Source organism: Myxine glutinosa, chromosome 9, assembly GCF_964187855.1.
Source record: "Myxine glutinosa chromosome 9, kmMyxGlut1.1, whole genome shotgun sequence".
In the NCBI taxonomy this organism is placed as follows: domain Eukaryota; kingdom Metazoa; phylum Chordata; class Myxini; order Myxiniformes; family Myxinidae; genus Myxine; species Myxine glutinosa.
In genome coordinates this window covers 13,145,291-13,159,957 of record NC_136269.1, presented here as the reverse complement: position 1 = coordinate 13,159,957, position 14,667 = coordinate 13,145,291, and the positions used below count along the sequence as shown (strand labels likewise).

Genomic DNA, 14,667 nt, shown 5'->3' with positions numbered 1-14,667 from the left:
CCTGGAGCCATCGATACCCGCTTTCCTGTCATCAACCCCCGTGTGAGTCAGCCGTTGTCCCGTTTGTCTGTCGTCTGTCCGGGGTTAATATAAGAGTGTGTCTAAGTGCCTGTCTTTCTGTGATTATACCTCTAGCCCCTGTAATCTGACCTTTCCGTACGAATATAATCTCCTCCGGAGGTCTTGAGAATTGAAACATTGGTGTCGTATTGTGTTATTGTAATCCAGCCGGGTGTCTTCTTTTTCTTATTGAGCCAGCATCGCGCGACTAGTCAACGTTCGGGCACAATCGGGTAACTTGTGCAGACGTGGTCATACCATAAAACCGCTCGGTAAATAACATCCAAGCCACGTCTGTAACAATATATATATATATATATATATATATACAGACTTGGCATTTAATATGGAATATTTTTTTTGTGGGGGTGAACTTACTTTTCAAGATGTCTTAGAACCAAAAGTTCATTGGAATTATGTTGAAATTATTCTAGATTTTGTTAATGTGACCTTTAAAAGAAACAAAAACCACATTTGACATTTCGAAACAAATAAATTGATCCTTGAAAGTGATGTAATCTGATATCGAACTCAATTCATGGACAGTACTGTGTTAAACTTCTGTACGTTTTCCAGAAGTATCTCTTTATTTTGCACATTAGCCAAATTCTTTTTTAACAAAAACAAAAGTTAAATTACGACTGGGATTACGGACAGTAAAATTACAGTTCAGTACTTCGTGTAACCCACACGAGCATTCAGGAGAGCACGTACACGTTGTTCACGAGATTTGCCAAGGTTTGGACAGGAATCGCTTGCCATGCAGTGACAATAGCCTGCTGCAATTCACGCACAGAGGTCGGCTGCTGGTCCAAGTGGTCGATTTGACGCGTTAATTCTGCCCACAAGTTCTCTATCGGATTCATATCCGGGGACATGGCAGGCCACTCCATATGCTCTACACCACGGTCAGCAAGAAAGTGTTGGATCATGCGAGCACGATGAGGCCATGCATTGTCATCTTGGAAGACAAAGTTTCCTCGAAAGGCTGCGCGAGCAAATGGAAGCAATGTTTCTTCCAGAATGGCCCTGTACTTGAACTGGTTCAGGTTTCCATTCAGAACAACCAGGTCAGTTTTGCCCCCTGCATGAAAAGCAGCCCAAACGGTCACCCCACCACCTCCAGCTTGGACTCTTGGCACTATACAATCTTCCTTGTGGGCTTCATGCACTTGTCTGCGCACTCGGACGCGGCCATCTTGACAACAGACCAGAAATCTAGACTCGTCACTGAAGGTCACGTGATTCCAGTGTCCTGGCTGCCATTGACGGTGCTCTCTGGCCCACTGCAATCGGCGCTGGCTGTGTTGTCTGGTCAGGCGTGGCTTTCTCAGGGGACGCCTGGCACGATAGCCTGCTTGAACCAGTCGTTGGTTGACTAGCCTTCTGGATATAGGCACATTTGTCAGTTGCTGCCACTCATCCCTAAGCCGATTAGCTGACTTGGTTCGGCCATTGCGGACTAACCGGTTCAGCTGGCGATCATCCCTCCTTGGGGTTCTGCGGGGACGTCCTGGCCTCGGTATTGGAGTAGGGACACCCGTCTGAGCATTTCGTTTCAGGATCTTTGACACTTGACCTTGAGTGATGCCATGCTGCCGAGTAATAGCACGCTGTTTCATGCCGTAATTTCGTAAAACCACCACTCCATGACAAACAGCATTGTCGAGTTGACGGACCATCTTCAGAGGAAGTGGCAATAACTTTTGGAGACGTGCAGCAGTTGTTTTCCACTAATACAGAACGCAACAACCCTTGTATACCCGACTGTGAAGCCAATCATCAAATGCACCTGTCTGTACATTTTGCCACGCCACCTGTGATATAATCCTGTTGTTGACTTCTTGCTGCGACAGACAATCAGTGACATGGGTCTTTTAACAAATAAATCACCAAAGTGTAAAAGAAACTCACCAGATTGATATACTGAGTTAAGAAAGTAAACCCAAGTCAAGAAAAAAAAAATATTCCATATTAAATGCCAAGTCTGTATATATATAAACTGAACATCAAAAGAAACTTATCACTTTCATTTTTTGAAATGTGCAGCTTTACAAACACGTCTCTTCAATTGTAATGGCTGATTATGTAATGGGAACTTCACTTCAATCACCTAGTTGATCAACAATGGCCTGCTTGAGTAGTTCTGCATAGGGACCTTTCCCTGTAAATAATGACCCTCATAATGAAATCCTTCAGTTATCGTGGTTCAGACAATCATTTACTGTTGTCTATAGTCACTCTAGAGGCTTCTGACAGGGAAAACAACAATAATATTCCGATGCCACGCCTGACATCTGAACAACGTTTAAGGGCAAGTGGGATACTTGAGGCTGGTGTAAGCCAGCGAACAATTGCCCAATGTATTGGTTGCTCACAGCCTGCAATTTCCAATCTGGCCAGGCGTTACGGTGAAACTGGAGCTATGAATGATGGTCCACGAAGAGGAAGACCATGGGTAACCACCTTGCAGGAGGAGTGGAACAGACTTCCCCAGGACTGCATCAGACGCCGGGTACAGAGCATGCGTCGGAGGTGCACAGCCTGCATCACAGCTCAGGGAGGACACACACGATATTGAGGTCTGTTGTCATTTTGTCCTTGACTGTTAGCAGTGTTGTGTCCATTCCTGTGTCATTTTGTTTTGACTGTATTCAGGTGCGTGCCTTTGTGTTGCAGTGCTGTGACTTTTGTTGCACCACCCCTTGTGATGTTCATGCTTTTTGTTTTTTGTGATTGAGGCAACCTCTTGTTTATTGACATGTGTTTAGAAAAGATAGCTGAACTTTACCTCTGTGTTCAAATATTTTTCATTTTTGCATGGAGGATTTTACTGAGTGTCCTTCTAAAGATTTGATAAGTTTATTTTGATGTTGAGTATATATATATACACAAACCCACACACATGCTGGACAAGTGGACATTGAGAAAGCCAAGTAGAATCACATAAAGTGCACCATGTTGGAGGTTTAACTATGCTTTGGAGCATGATCCCTCCAACCTAGGCCTACTTGCCTCTTGTAATTGCTCTGTTTGTGCATTCCAAGGTTTTGCTTGTGAAGCTCCTCTCTATAAGTGGAACATTATCACGGGTGTGATGCGGACTCAGGGCTGAGGTTACATCAGCGCCACTTTCTGCCTCGCCTGTCTGCGGGTCAGGTCAGGTGACTCAAAACTCCATGTCTCGCCCCAGCTGGCTCCTTTGGTCTATTACACATTCTCAAAGTGAGATTCCAGAGGGCAACAACTTACCTTAAGTAGCCACGATGTTAAATACTGTAAATATTGCCAGCACGTTGAGATAACAATGTCGAAACATTTCCTTATTGTTTTCCTTGAAGATTTTATATTAACACCTGCGGTAGAAAGTTCTCTCTAAAGTTTCAATCTTTGGATTAAAAGATACTGATGTAAACAGCTGGTTAAAGAGAAGAAAACCAGTGTGAATGAGAGCTCTACGTAGACCATCACAACGGACAATCACTCAAAGGGATGCACCGGATTCTCAGAAACACAAGTACAGATACATTCAAAGTACACCACCCCCAATGTCCCCCATGCCAAATAAATAGATAACATATCCTCCAACATGCGACATTGCTGGTGCACCTTCGGCACCCGGCAATGCCACCGTGCAGCATGTGGAGATGTAATTGAGAGGTGGCGGTGGACAACAATTGATTGAATAATTGTGAAGTTAAAATAAATAAATAGTAATGGTAAAAAAATTAATTTTTGAATGAAATGGCTAACAGAACACCTTAACCACCACCATTTCATCTGAATCTGTATTTTAAAAAAAATTAATTAAGTAACTAATTGATTAATTGATTAATCAATAAATCAAAAATACCCTTTACAGCCAAATTACTTGGTCACGGTCATGTCCCAATATAAGTGTCTTCGCTCAAAAGGTGCCTGAGATATTGCCCAGAGGGTAAAGAAAATAAATCAGTCCTTAATAAATAGATAATAATTAAATAATTAATCAATTAATTTATTAATCAAAAAATAAAAGAAACAATGTTTTTGCCAAAGCAATTGATCACTATTGTGCCGACATTTCAGCTTCCTAGCTCAAAGGTGACTGGGATATCGCCGGGACAAACAAACACGAAAGAACGAAAACAAACTAGAACAAATACATTCAAAGTACACCACTCCCATGCCAAATAAATAAATAACATATACTCCAGTGTGTGAAATTGCCGGGGTGCCTTCACAGTAGGGATGGTGTTCTTTAGGTGATGTGCTGTGTTGGGTTTGTGCCAAACGTAAAGTTTTGCATTTCGGTCAAAAAGTTCCATCTTGGTTTTGTCACACCACAAAACTTTTTGCACATGGCTTCATAATCTCCGGGGTGTTTTTTTGCATACCTCAAATGGGACTCAAGGTGGGCTTTTATGAGTAATGGCTTCCTTCTTGCCACCCTACCGTGCAGGCCAGACTTGTGGAGTGCTTGGGATATTGTTGTCACGTGCACACAGTGAGCAGTCTTTGCCACAAAGGCCTGTAGCTCTTTCAAAGTTGCCAATGGGGTCTTGGCGGCCTCTCTGATCAATCTCCTCCTTGCTTGGTCATCCAGTTTGGAGGGACGGCCTGATCTAGGCAGGGTTTTTGTGGTACCATATGCCTTCCACTTCTTAATGATTTCTTGACTGTGCTCCAAGGGATATTGAAGACTACTTGAATATTTTTATACCCATCCCCTGATTTGTGCCTTTTCACAACTTTATCCCGGAGGTCTTTTGAAAGCTCCTTGGTGCTCATGGTTGAGTCTTTGCTGTGAAATGCATTACCCAGTAGAGGAAACCTACAGGAACAGCTGATTTTATTCTGAATTAATCAGAATCACTACAATTTAACACAGGTGGAGGCTAATTAACTTGCTGTGTGATTTTGTAGGTGATCCTCAGGTCACACCTGAGCTAACTTACAATTGCTATTATAAGGGGGGTGGACACTTTTCCAACCAAGATATTTTAATTTTGTATTTTTAATTAATTTTCTGACATTTGTAGAATTTGTTTGTTACTTGGAAGTTGTGGGTTACGATGTGTAAATAAAGGTGCAAAAAGCCTGAATTTAATGCCATTTAATTCCAGGCCATAAGGAAAAAAGTTGAAATTTTTGAAAGGGGGTGTACACTTTCTTTAGGCAATGTAAATCTTCGCCGCATTCTAAGGTCTTTTGCACTCTGAAGCAGGTTCTCTTCAAGAATTTACCTCTTGTATTTGGCTCAATTCATTGTTCCCCCTATCCTTACAAGTTTCCCAGTCTCTGTCGCTAGAAAGCATCCCCATAGCATGATGCTGCCACCACCATGCTTCACGGTTGGGATGGTGTTAGATGTGTTTTTTGTTTTTTTTCGGATACAAGATCGAGGCTGGTGAAAGAGCTAAGACTCTGAAGTGATGAGCTGTGCTCAGGTTCCACCAGATGTAGTGCTTTGCATTCAGGCCAAAGAGTTCAATTTTTGTCTCAACATACCACAGATTATTTTTGTTCATACTCTCAGTCTTTCATGTGCTTTTTTGCAAACTCCAGACCTGCTCTCATGTGCCTTTTTCTCAGGAGTGGCTTCCATAGGGCCACTCTCCCATAAAGCCGAGGTTTGTGAAGTACTGCAGGAACTGTTATCCTTCTAGCAGGTTCTCCCATCTAAGCCAAGGAACTCTGTAGTTCTGTCAGAGTGGTCATTGTGTTCTGGTCACCTGCCTGACCAAGGTCCTTCTTGCCCTGCTGCTCAGTTTGGTCAGACGGCCAGCTCTAGGAAGAGTCTCGGTACTTCCATATTGTATCTATTTCCTAATGATGGAGCTCACTGTGCTCTTGGGAACTTTCAACACTAGAGATTGTTTTATACCTTTCCCCAGATTTATACCTCCTCACAATTCTATCTCAGAGTTCTATGGACAGTTCCTTGGACTTCATGGTAGAGTTTCTGCTCTGACATGCATTGTCAACTGTGGGACCTTGTATCGAAAGGTGTTTCTTTCCACATCATCTCCAATCGATCTAATTGTCGCTAAATCATGTCCAATCAATTGAATTGGCCACAGGTGGATTCCAATCCAGTTGTAGAGACATCTCAAGGATGATCAAAGGTAAAAAGGTAATTGGATGCACCTGAGCTCAATTTGGAGTGTCATAGCAAAGGGATTAATACTTATTGACTCTAGACATTTCAGGTTTTTATATTTAATTAATTTGTAAAAATTGCAAAAAAACAAATCCACTTTGATATTATGGGGTATTTATTATGTGTAGATCAGGGATTTAAAATGTCAATTTAATCCATTTTAAATTCAGGCAGAAATAAAACAAAATGTGAAAAAAGTCAAGGTGTGTGAATACTTTCTGAAGGCGCTGTACACAGTAAACGAGTTATAAAAACATTTAAAACATGCAAATGCATGTTGGGTTGTTTCTCAAAAAAGTATTTAAACAAGGTCGGGTGGTATTGGGATGATCACAATAAATGATCATGTGAAACCATCCCTACATCTTTTTTTCAATAATAGTAGTTCTAAGAAAAGACAGTGTTTGTGTGTTTGTGTGTGTTTGTGTGTTTGTGTGTTTGTGTTTGTGTTTGTGTTTGTGTTTGTGTGTGTGGTTGTGTTTTTGTGTGTGTGTGTGTGTGTGTGTGTGTGTGTGTGTGTGTGTGTGTGTGTGTGTGTGTGTGTGTGTGTGTGTGTGTGTGTGTTTGTGTGTTTTTTTTCTAGGAACTATTATTGAAAGAAAGATGTCGGGATGGTTTCAAATGATCATTTCTTGTGATTATCCCTAGCTTGTTTACAAACATTTTGGAGTAACATCCCTACATCCCTTTACATTTATAAAAATTGTTTTTATTTCTTATTTCTTTACTTTTTTTAGGAAATATATATAGATGTTATACTACTGATTTACAAATGTTGTAGTGCAAACTTTATAGACGTGCTCACATTCTAATGGTACTTTATATACTTTGTTGATGATCTAATATTCTAAATAGTACTGCGGGCAAATGTGTCTAGCGGCCCCGCCCCCATCAGGGTGATTGACAGTCGTAGTGCCGCCCATCCCCTATGTTCCCTTCCTATTCCTTTACAAAGGAATGCTGTTTAGCAGTTTTTTCAGTTTTTTCGGGAAATCCTTACAAGCTACAAAAATTATGGCAGCAAAGGATGCTGCACAAAGTACAACTCGGTCGGGTGGTACGAGAGTCATTGGCATTGAGAGAGGCAGATTGGGAATACGCCGTCTGAAGATGATTATTTTGATGACTGAGAAGAAGATTTGTCGGTTTTTATCGATCATAGTTTTAAATATTTTTTAAAATACTTTTTTCCAAGGTCTGGAGTATCGCACAAACATTTTTTTCCTTTTGCCATAGATTAGATGCCTTGACCCCCTGGACCTTTCTGAACTTTAGACCCATTAGTCCCCTCTTCTACACTTAAATCCTATAGACCCTTTATACCTTTATACCTTTAGAACCCTTCGATGGTTGAGACCCCTTTAGACCTTTTTAATGTTTTTTTTAACCTTTTAGACAATTTAAGAACTTTTTGACCCTTTGGACATTTTACGACCCTTTAGACTGACAGACCCGTTAGACCCCTTTGGACGCACACCACACAGTCATCTGCAGAGTCTTCTTGCAATACACAGACTGTATATATTTTCCAGCAAGTAATGCACAAATCTCCACCCACGTGGAGGCTGAGCACTCCACAAGGTTGAACAGAATTTGCATATTGGGTCACTGAATTGGTTCACCAATCAAAACCTGGAGGCATGTTGTTTATTTGGACATCATGCTGTGCACGACGCATTGTTTGTCTCTTTGTCTCTGTCTGTCTGTGAGCAGGATATTTCAAAGTTTTGGACAGATTCAGGCAAAACGTGGTGGACAGGTTGCAGGTGTGTGACGAGAACGTCTCAATGCATATATGGCTTATCAGTGGGATGCAAACCGTAAACTACTCAGCATGGTGGAGGTATGCGTTCTACCGAGTGCTGGTCTAGTTCTTCCAGTAATCGATTCTCCTGAAACTCCTAAACCCAAAAGACCCCAAAGAACCCAAAGACCCAAAACACCCCAAAGACCCAAAATGCCCTTAAAGGCCCTGAGGATCCAAAAGACCCTGAAGACCCAAAAGACCCTGAAGACCCAAAACACCCTCAAGACCCAAAACACCCCGAAGACACAAAAAACTCCGAAGACACAAAAAACTCCGAAGACACAAAAAACCCCGAAGACACAAAAAACCCCGAAGACACAAAAAACCCCGAAGACACAAAAAACCCCGAAGGCACAAAAAACCCCGAAGACACAAAAGACCCTGAAGACCCAAAACACCCTCAAGACCCAAAACACCCCGAAGACACAAAAAACTCCGAAGACACAAAAAACCCGAAGACACAAAAAACCCCGAAGACACAAAAAACCCCGAAGACACAAAAAACCCAGAAGACCAAGAAGACCCAGAAGACCCAAAAGACCCAGAAGACCCAAGTTCTTCCAGTGGTCTAGTTCTTCCAGTATTCGATTCTCCTGAAACTCCTAAAATCCAGGCCAACTGCTCACCTTCATTCTTTGTTCCTCTCTTCTCCCACTGATGGAACCTCCTTCCTCAGGTTGTTAAATGTCATCCTTCCCTTCAGGGATTCCAAGTTGCCAATACTTCAGCCCCTGTGGTCATCCTCAATATTGATATACCTCTTTAATAACCATCCCCTACATCTGCCCGTCAATCAACTTGCAGGCTGCTCTTTCCTTACCTCTTCTTCTCTTCGTTCATACCCTTGTTGATTTCCTTCCATGATGAAGTTCCTTGTAATCAAAGAAATATAAAGAACTTCAACACAGGAGGAGACCATTTGTGCAATAATGTCTGCATTACATCAACACCACATCTTATTGTAATAGAGCAAACGTATATGGTTATGTTGACATGCGACCATAACGTCTTCTTCTTCTTCAAAAAAATTAACATGCAAAACACAGTCCGTAAACTCTTAATTACGTTTAGACTGCTGAGACCCCTCAGACCTTTGACCACTCTTTAAGTTCCCCAAGACCCATAAAACCACCAAGACCACTGAAGACGCAAAATACCCTGAAGACCCCAAAGAACCCGAAGACCAAAAACACCCCAAACACTCAAAATACCCTTAAAGGTCCTGAGGATCCAAAATACCCTTAAGACCCAAAACACCTTGAAGACCCAAAACACTCTTAAGACCCCGAAGACCTAAAACACCCTGAAGACCCAAAACACCCCGAAGACACAAAAAACCCGAAAGACCCAGAAGACCCAAAAGTCCCAGAAGACCCAAAACACTCTGAAGACACAAAACACTCTGAAGACCCAAAACACCCCAGAGACCCAAAACACCCCGAAGACCCAAAACACCCTGAAGACCCAAATGGCCCTGAAGACCCAAATGGCCCTGAAGACCCAAATGGCCCTGAAGACCCAAAAGACCATGAAGACGCAAAAGACACCGAAATGGTCAAAGATGCCGATCCCTCTGAAACTACGTGTGGTAGCTGCGCCGAGTCACGCTAGTTAATTGAACACCGCACCTTTCCTATGCCATCTCCAGGCATTGCAAATCGTCATTGCTGGGCACCGAAGGGGGCTCGGCAGTGACGCACGCTGAAAGAGAGTACTCAGTTGTCACTCTGGTTGTTTGTTTTCTTGCTTTCTTTCTTTCTTGCTTTCTTTCTTTCTTGTTTGTTTGTTTGTTTGTCCGGGCGATATCTCAGCCATCATTTGAGCTAGGAAGCTGAAATTTCGGCACAATAGTGAGCAAGTCCTTTGTCAAAAACGTTATTTTTTGTTTTTTGATTAATCAATTAATTTACGAGTTATTTAATTATTAGCGATTAATTAAGTACTTATTTAATTAATTAAATTTCATTTCTCTTCTGACCATTAACTCAGGCACCTTTTGAGTTAGGAAGCTGATATTTGGACATGCCAATGACAAGGTGATTTGGCTGCAAAGGCTATTTTTGATTTATTAATTAATCAATTAATCAATTAATCGATTAAATATTTAATTATTTGATTAATGACTTTTTTTTTTTTTTTTTTGTAGTTACAGATTCTGATGAAATAGTGGTAGTTTATGTGTTCTCTGACGGAATTGATTAATAATTTAATTTTTTAATGATTTTTATTTATTTATTTTCATTATTAATCATTTATTTATTTTCTTTCTCATTTGGCCAATATCTCAGGCACCTTTTGAGCTGGGAAGCTAATATTTGGACATGACAGTGACCAAGTGATGTGGCTATCAAGGATATTTTTGATTAATTGATTAATCATTTAATCGATTCATTATTTATTGATTAATCGATGAATTACTTATTGATTAATCAATTAATTATTTAATTTTTTATTAATGACTTATTTGATAAAATTTCTAAAAGATACATCTTCGGATGAAGCACGAGTGGTTTTGTTATGGTATTAGCCAATTGATTAAGAAAATATTTTGTGATAATCTTTTATTGATTTTAATTATACAATTAATCAATCAATTAGTGTACACCTCTCCCTCCCAATGCAGCCTCTATGAGCTGCACTGCGGTATTGCCGGGCGCCAGAGGCGCCCCGGCAATGCCGTGCTGTAGGATATTTAATTATTTGGCATGGGGGCGGTGTACTTTGAATGTATGTGTACTTGTTCAATATTTCAGTTTATCGAGTCTTGGAGAGTGGATATATTTTAAAGTAAAAATAGGAACTTCCAAATTTTTTTGCACTGCCAGCCAGCTACCTGCTACAACTACACTGCAACCTCTATCGGGCCCACCTCTTCACGGTGGTTGTACCCCCTCCTCCCCCCAACGCAAGTCGGGGACGAAATCCTCCCCATTCTAGCTGGCAGTGCAAATATATATATACAGTGCCTATAGAAAGTCAACACCCCCTGTCAAAGTTTTCACGTTTTGTTATCCTTGTATCCTGGAATAAAAATGCATTAAATCAAACTTTTTCCACCTTTATTTACACATCGTAATCCACAGCTTCCAAGTTAAAAACAAATTCGACAAATTTCAGAAAATTTATTTAAAATACAAAACTAGATTATATTGGTTGGATAAGTGTCCACCCCCGACTTAATACTTGCTGGAAGCACCTTTTACAGCAATTACAGGTGTGAGTCTGTTGGGATAGGTCTCTACAAACTTTGCACACCTTGATTTGGCAATATCCACCTATTCTTCAGTCCAAAACTGTTCAAGCTCAGTCAAGTTGCGTGGGGAGTGTTGATGGACAGCAATTCTCAAGTCATGCCACAGATTTTCGATTGGATTTAGGTCGGGGCTCTGACTGGGCCGCACAAGGACATTTATCTTTTTGTTCCGTAGCAACTCCAGTGTAGTTTTGGTTGTGTGCTTCGGGTCGTTGTCTTGCTGAAAGGTGAACTTCCGTCCTAAATTCAGCTTTCTTGCAGAGGGCAGCAGGTTTTCCTCTCGGATTTTCTGACAAGTGACCCAGTCCCTGCTGATGAGAAACATCCCCATAACATGATGCTGCCACCACATGCTTCACAGTAGGGATGGTGTTCTTTGGGTGATGTGCTGTGTTGGGTTTGTACCAAACGTAACGTTTTGCATTTAGGCCAAAAAGTTCCATCTTGGTTTTGTCAGACCACAAAACTTTTTGCCACATGGGTTCAGAATCTCCGGAGTGTTTTTTTGCATACCTCAATTGGGACTCAAGGTGGACCTTTTTGAGTAATTTCTTCATTCTTGCGACCCTTCAATACAGGCCAGACTTGTGGAGTGCTAGGGATATTGTTGTCACATGTACACAGTGATCAGTCTTTGCCATAAAGGTCTGTAGCTCTTTCAAAGTTGACATTGGCCTCTCGGTGACCTCTCTGATCAGTCTCTTCTGTGCTTTGTCATCCAGTTTGGAGGGACGGCCTTATCTAGGCAGGGTCTTGTTGATACCATAGGTCTTTTGAAAGCTCCTTGGTGCTCATGGTTGAGTCTTTGATGTGAAATGCACTACCCAGCAGAGGAAACCTGCAGGAACAGCTGAATTTAATCTAAAATAATCAATCACTACAATTTAACACAGGTGGAGGCCAAATAACTTGGTGTGTGATTTTGAAGGTGATTGGTGACACCTGAGCTAATTTCCAATTGCTATTATAAGGGGGATGGACACTTATCCAACCAAGATATTCTAGTTTTGTAATTTAATACATTTTCTGAAATTTGTAGAATTTGTTTTTTTACTTGGAAGTTGTGGGTTACGATGTGTTAATAAAGGTGGGAAAAGTCTGGTGTAATGCAATATAATTCCAGGATATAAGGACAAAAATGTGAAAATTTGAAAGGGGGTGTAGACTTTCTATAGACGCTGTATGTATACCGTATATATATATATATATATATATATATATATATATATATATATATATATATATATATATACATACACGCACACACATACATATACATATACATTATACACACACACACACACACACACACACACACACACACACGACTGAGAGGAGGCAAATATCTCACCACTAGAGGAGGTTAAAGTCCCTCAAGTAGTATAACGAGGTGAGATTGTTTCTAAGATTTGAGGGGATGAAGCTGTTGTAATCTCGATGTAAAGTAAACATCTGAAGGTCCATTTCATGCTTACTCCAAGATTTTAAACTTTTTATTTTCGTCGTTTAATTGAATACTTTGATTGAAAAGCTGGGTGACCATGTTCTAAGGTGTGGTCAGGTGTGTGTGGAGGTGGTACTGCTACCCTGGGTGTGGCTGAATTGCGGGTGGTGATTGCTGTAAATCCGATGAGCTCAAAGCCCAGGTGGGACGCTCTACCCGATCATAATCACCAGGCGACAGATTGGAAATCATGAACCTTCATTGCTGTTAGAACTGTGTGTGAGGCTCCATTGTGTTTACAACGTGACGACACGAATACCTCGATGACGTCATTTCCAAAGTGCTCGTTATCCCGGAATGTTGCTATACTATATTTGATGGAGCAGGAAAAAATATCATAGGATAGGTGAAGCAGGTTGTGGGATGGGGTTACAAGGAATCCGGATTCTCCATCAGGAAAATCATTCATTCATTGAACAATTATTGCTTAATTTTAAACATTTTCACATGTGATTTCCTCTGCCAATTCCTACAAAGTCTGCAGGTATGAAAAGTCCTTTGGAGAAAAGGAAGGATTTGAGGTCTGCAGTTATGATGGATTCCATGATCTTGTTGTTGTTTTGTATGCACCTTGTGGCTGCTGGTTGCCTCATTTTCTGGAAGCACTGGCTGTTCCGCTGATGCAGTAACTGCTGGTACTCATTTTTACGACCTTAGAAGGATGACAGGCTGAGTCAACCCTCCTGGTGTTGTTTTAACATGACGACTGGGGCTCCATCTCAAGAACCTTAAGAGCTTAAGCAGCCATCTTACCCGTTAAGCCAACACCAGGCTTATGATCTTAATGATAGGTCTGTAGTGAAGGGGATCCAGTTTGTGCCATTGTGGACATGGAGACTAAAGTGTCATAAATTGTGTCTCCAGACACTGAGATGATGATGATGATGATGGTCATGGTCGATAGGGCTGAGATGATGATGATGATGATGATGATGATGATAATGGTCGATAGGGCTGAGATGATGATGATGATGATGATAATGGTCGATAGGGCTGAGATGATGATGATGATGATGATAATTGTCGATATCAACTCATCCAAACTCTCTCTTCCTCATATGTGGCGACTTCAACTGTCATCATGCCAGCTGGCTGGGTGTGGGTTCATCTCTCACCAGCCATGGCACCTCAGCAAAGGACTTCTGCGACTCATTGGGACTGACACAATCTGTCAATTTCCCGACCCGGATCTCAGTCAATGGAGTATCTTCTCTTCTGGACTTGGTTATGACTAACTTCCCTGCAAATGTCTGCTGCTCTTCTTCTGCTCCAATCGGTTCTTCTGATCATGTGCTTGTTAAAGTGGACATCTCACTGACCATTCTCAGAGAGCCTCCTCAGCGCCGACGAGTCTGGCATTTCACTCAGGCCGACTGGCACGGTCTTCAAGCAGCCATCAATCAACTGGACTGGTCTCCCATCTCTAACGCCTCTGACATCAATTCTTCCTGGGAATTCTTCCAAAGCAAACTGCTCTCTCTCATGCACAGATTTATCCCATCTCGTCTTCAGTTGTCTTACCCTTCCTCCCGTCCATGATACACTGAATCTTGTGGTGAGGCAGTTGCCCTGAAACAACTTGCCTTTGCATCTTGGAAGGCAAATCCAACTGAAGGCAATCTCAGTTCCTTCCACTAAGCTCGAAACAAGTGTGTTTCTACCCTCAGGAGTGCCAGGAAGCACTATCTCTCCACACTCAAGATTGAACTCTCAAACCTGTCTCCTTCCTCCAAATCCTGGTGGCGCCTGGTCAAATCCGTTTCTGGTGTTTGTTCCCCCTCCATCCCCTCTCTTACCTCAAATGGCTACACAGTTGACACCGCACGTGACAAAGCCGAATGCCTCAACTCTGTGTTTGCCTCAAAATCTTGTGTCCCAAACCCATCTCTCTCTGTTCCCAC

General features: G+C 41.6%; 1 long non-coding RNA gene across 1 annotated transcript in view; it reads left to right on the top strand.

Moving 5' to 3' along the window:
* Positions 1-14,667, top strand: part of LOC137434752 (uncharacterized) — a 171,435-nt gene that overhangs the window by 40,486 nt on the left and 116,282 nt on the right. The window contains exon 2 of the long non-coding RNA XR_013624501.1: positions 2,464-2,642. This is a non-coding gene — a long non-coding RNA (uncharacterized LOC137434752). The remainder of the gene's footprint in view (positions 1-2,463; positions 2,643-14,667) is intronic.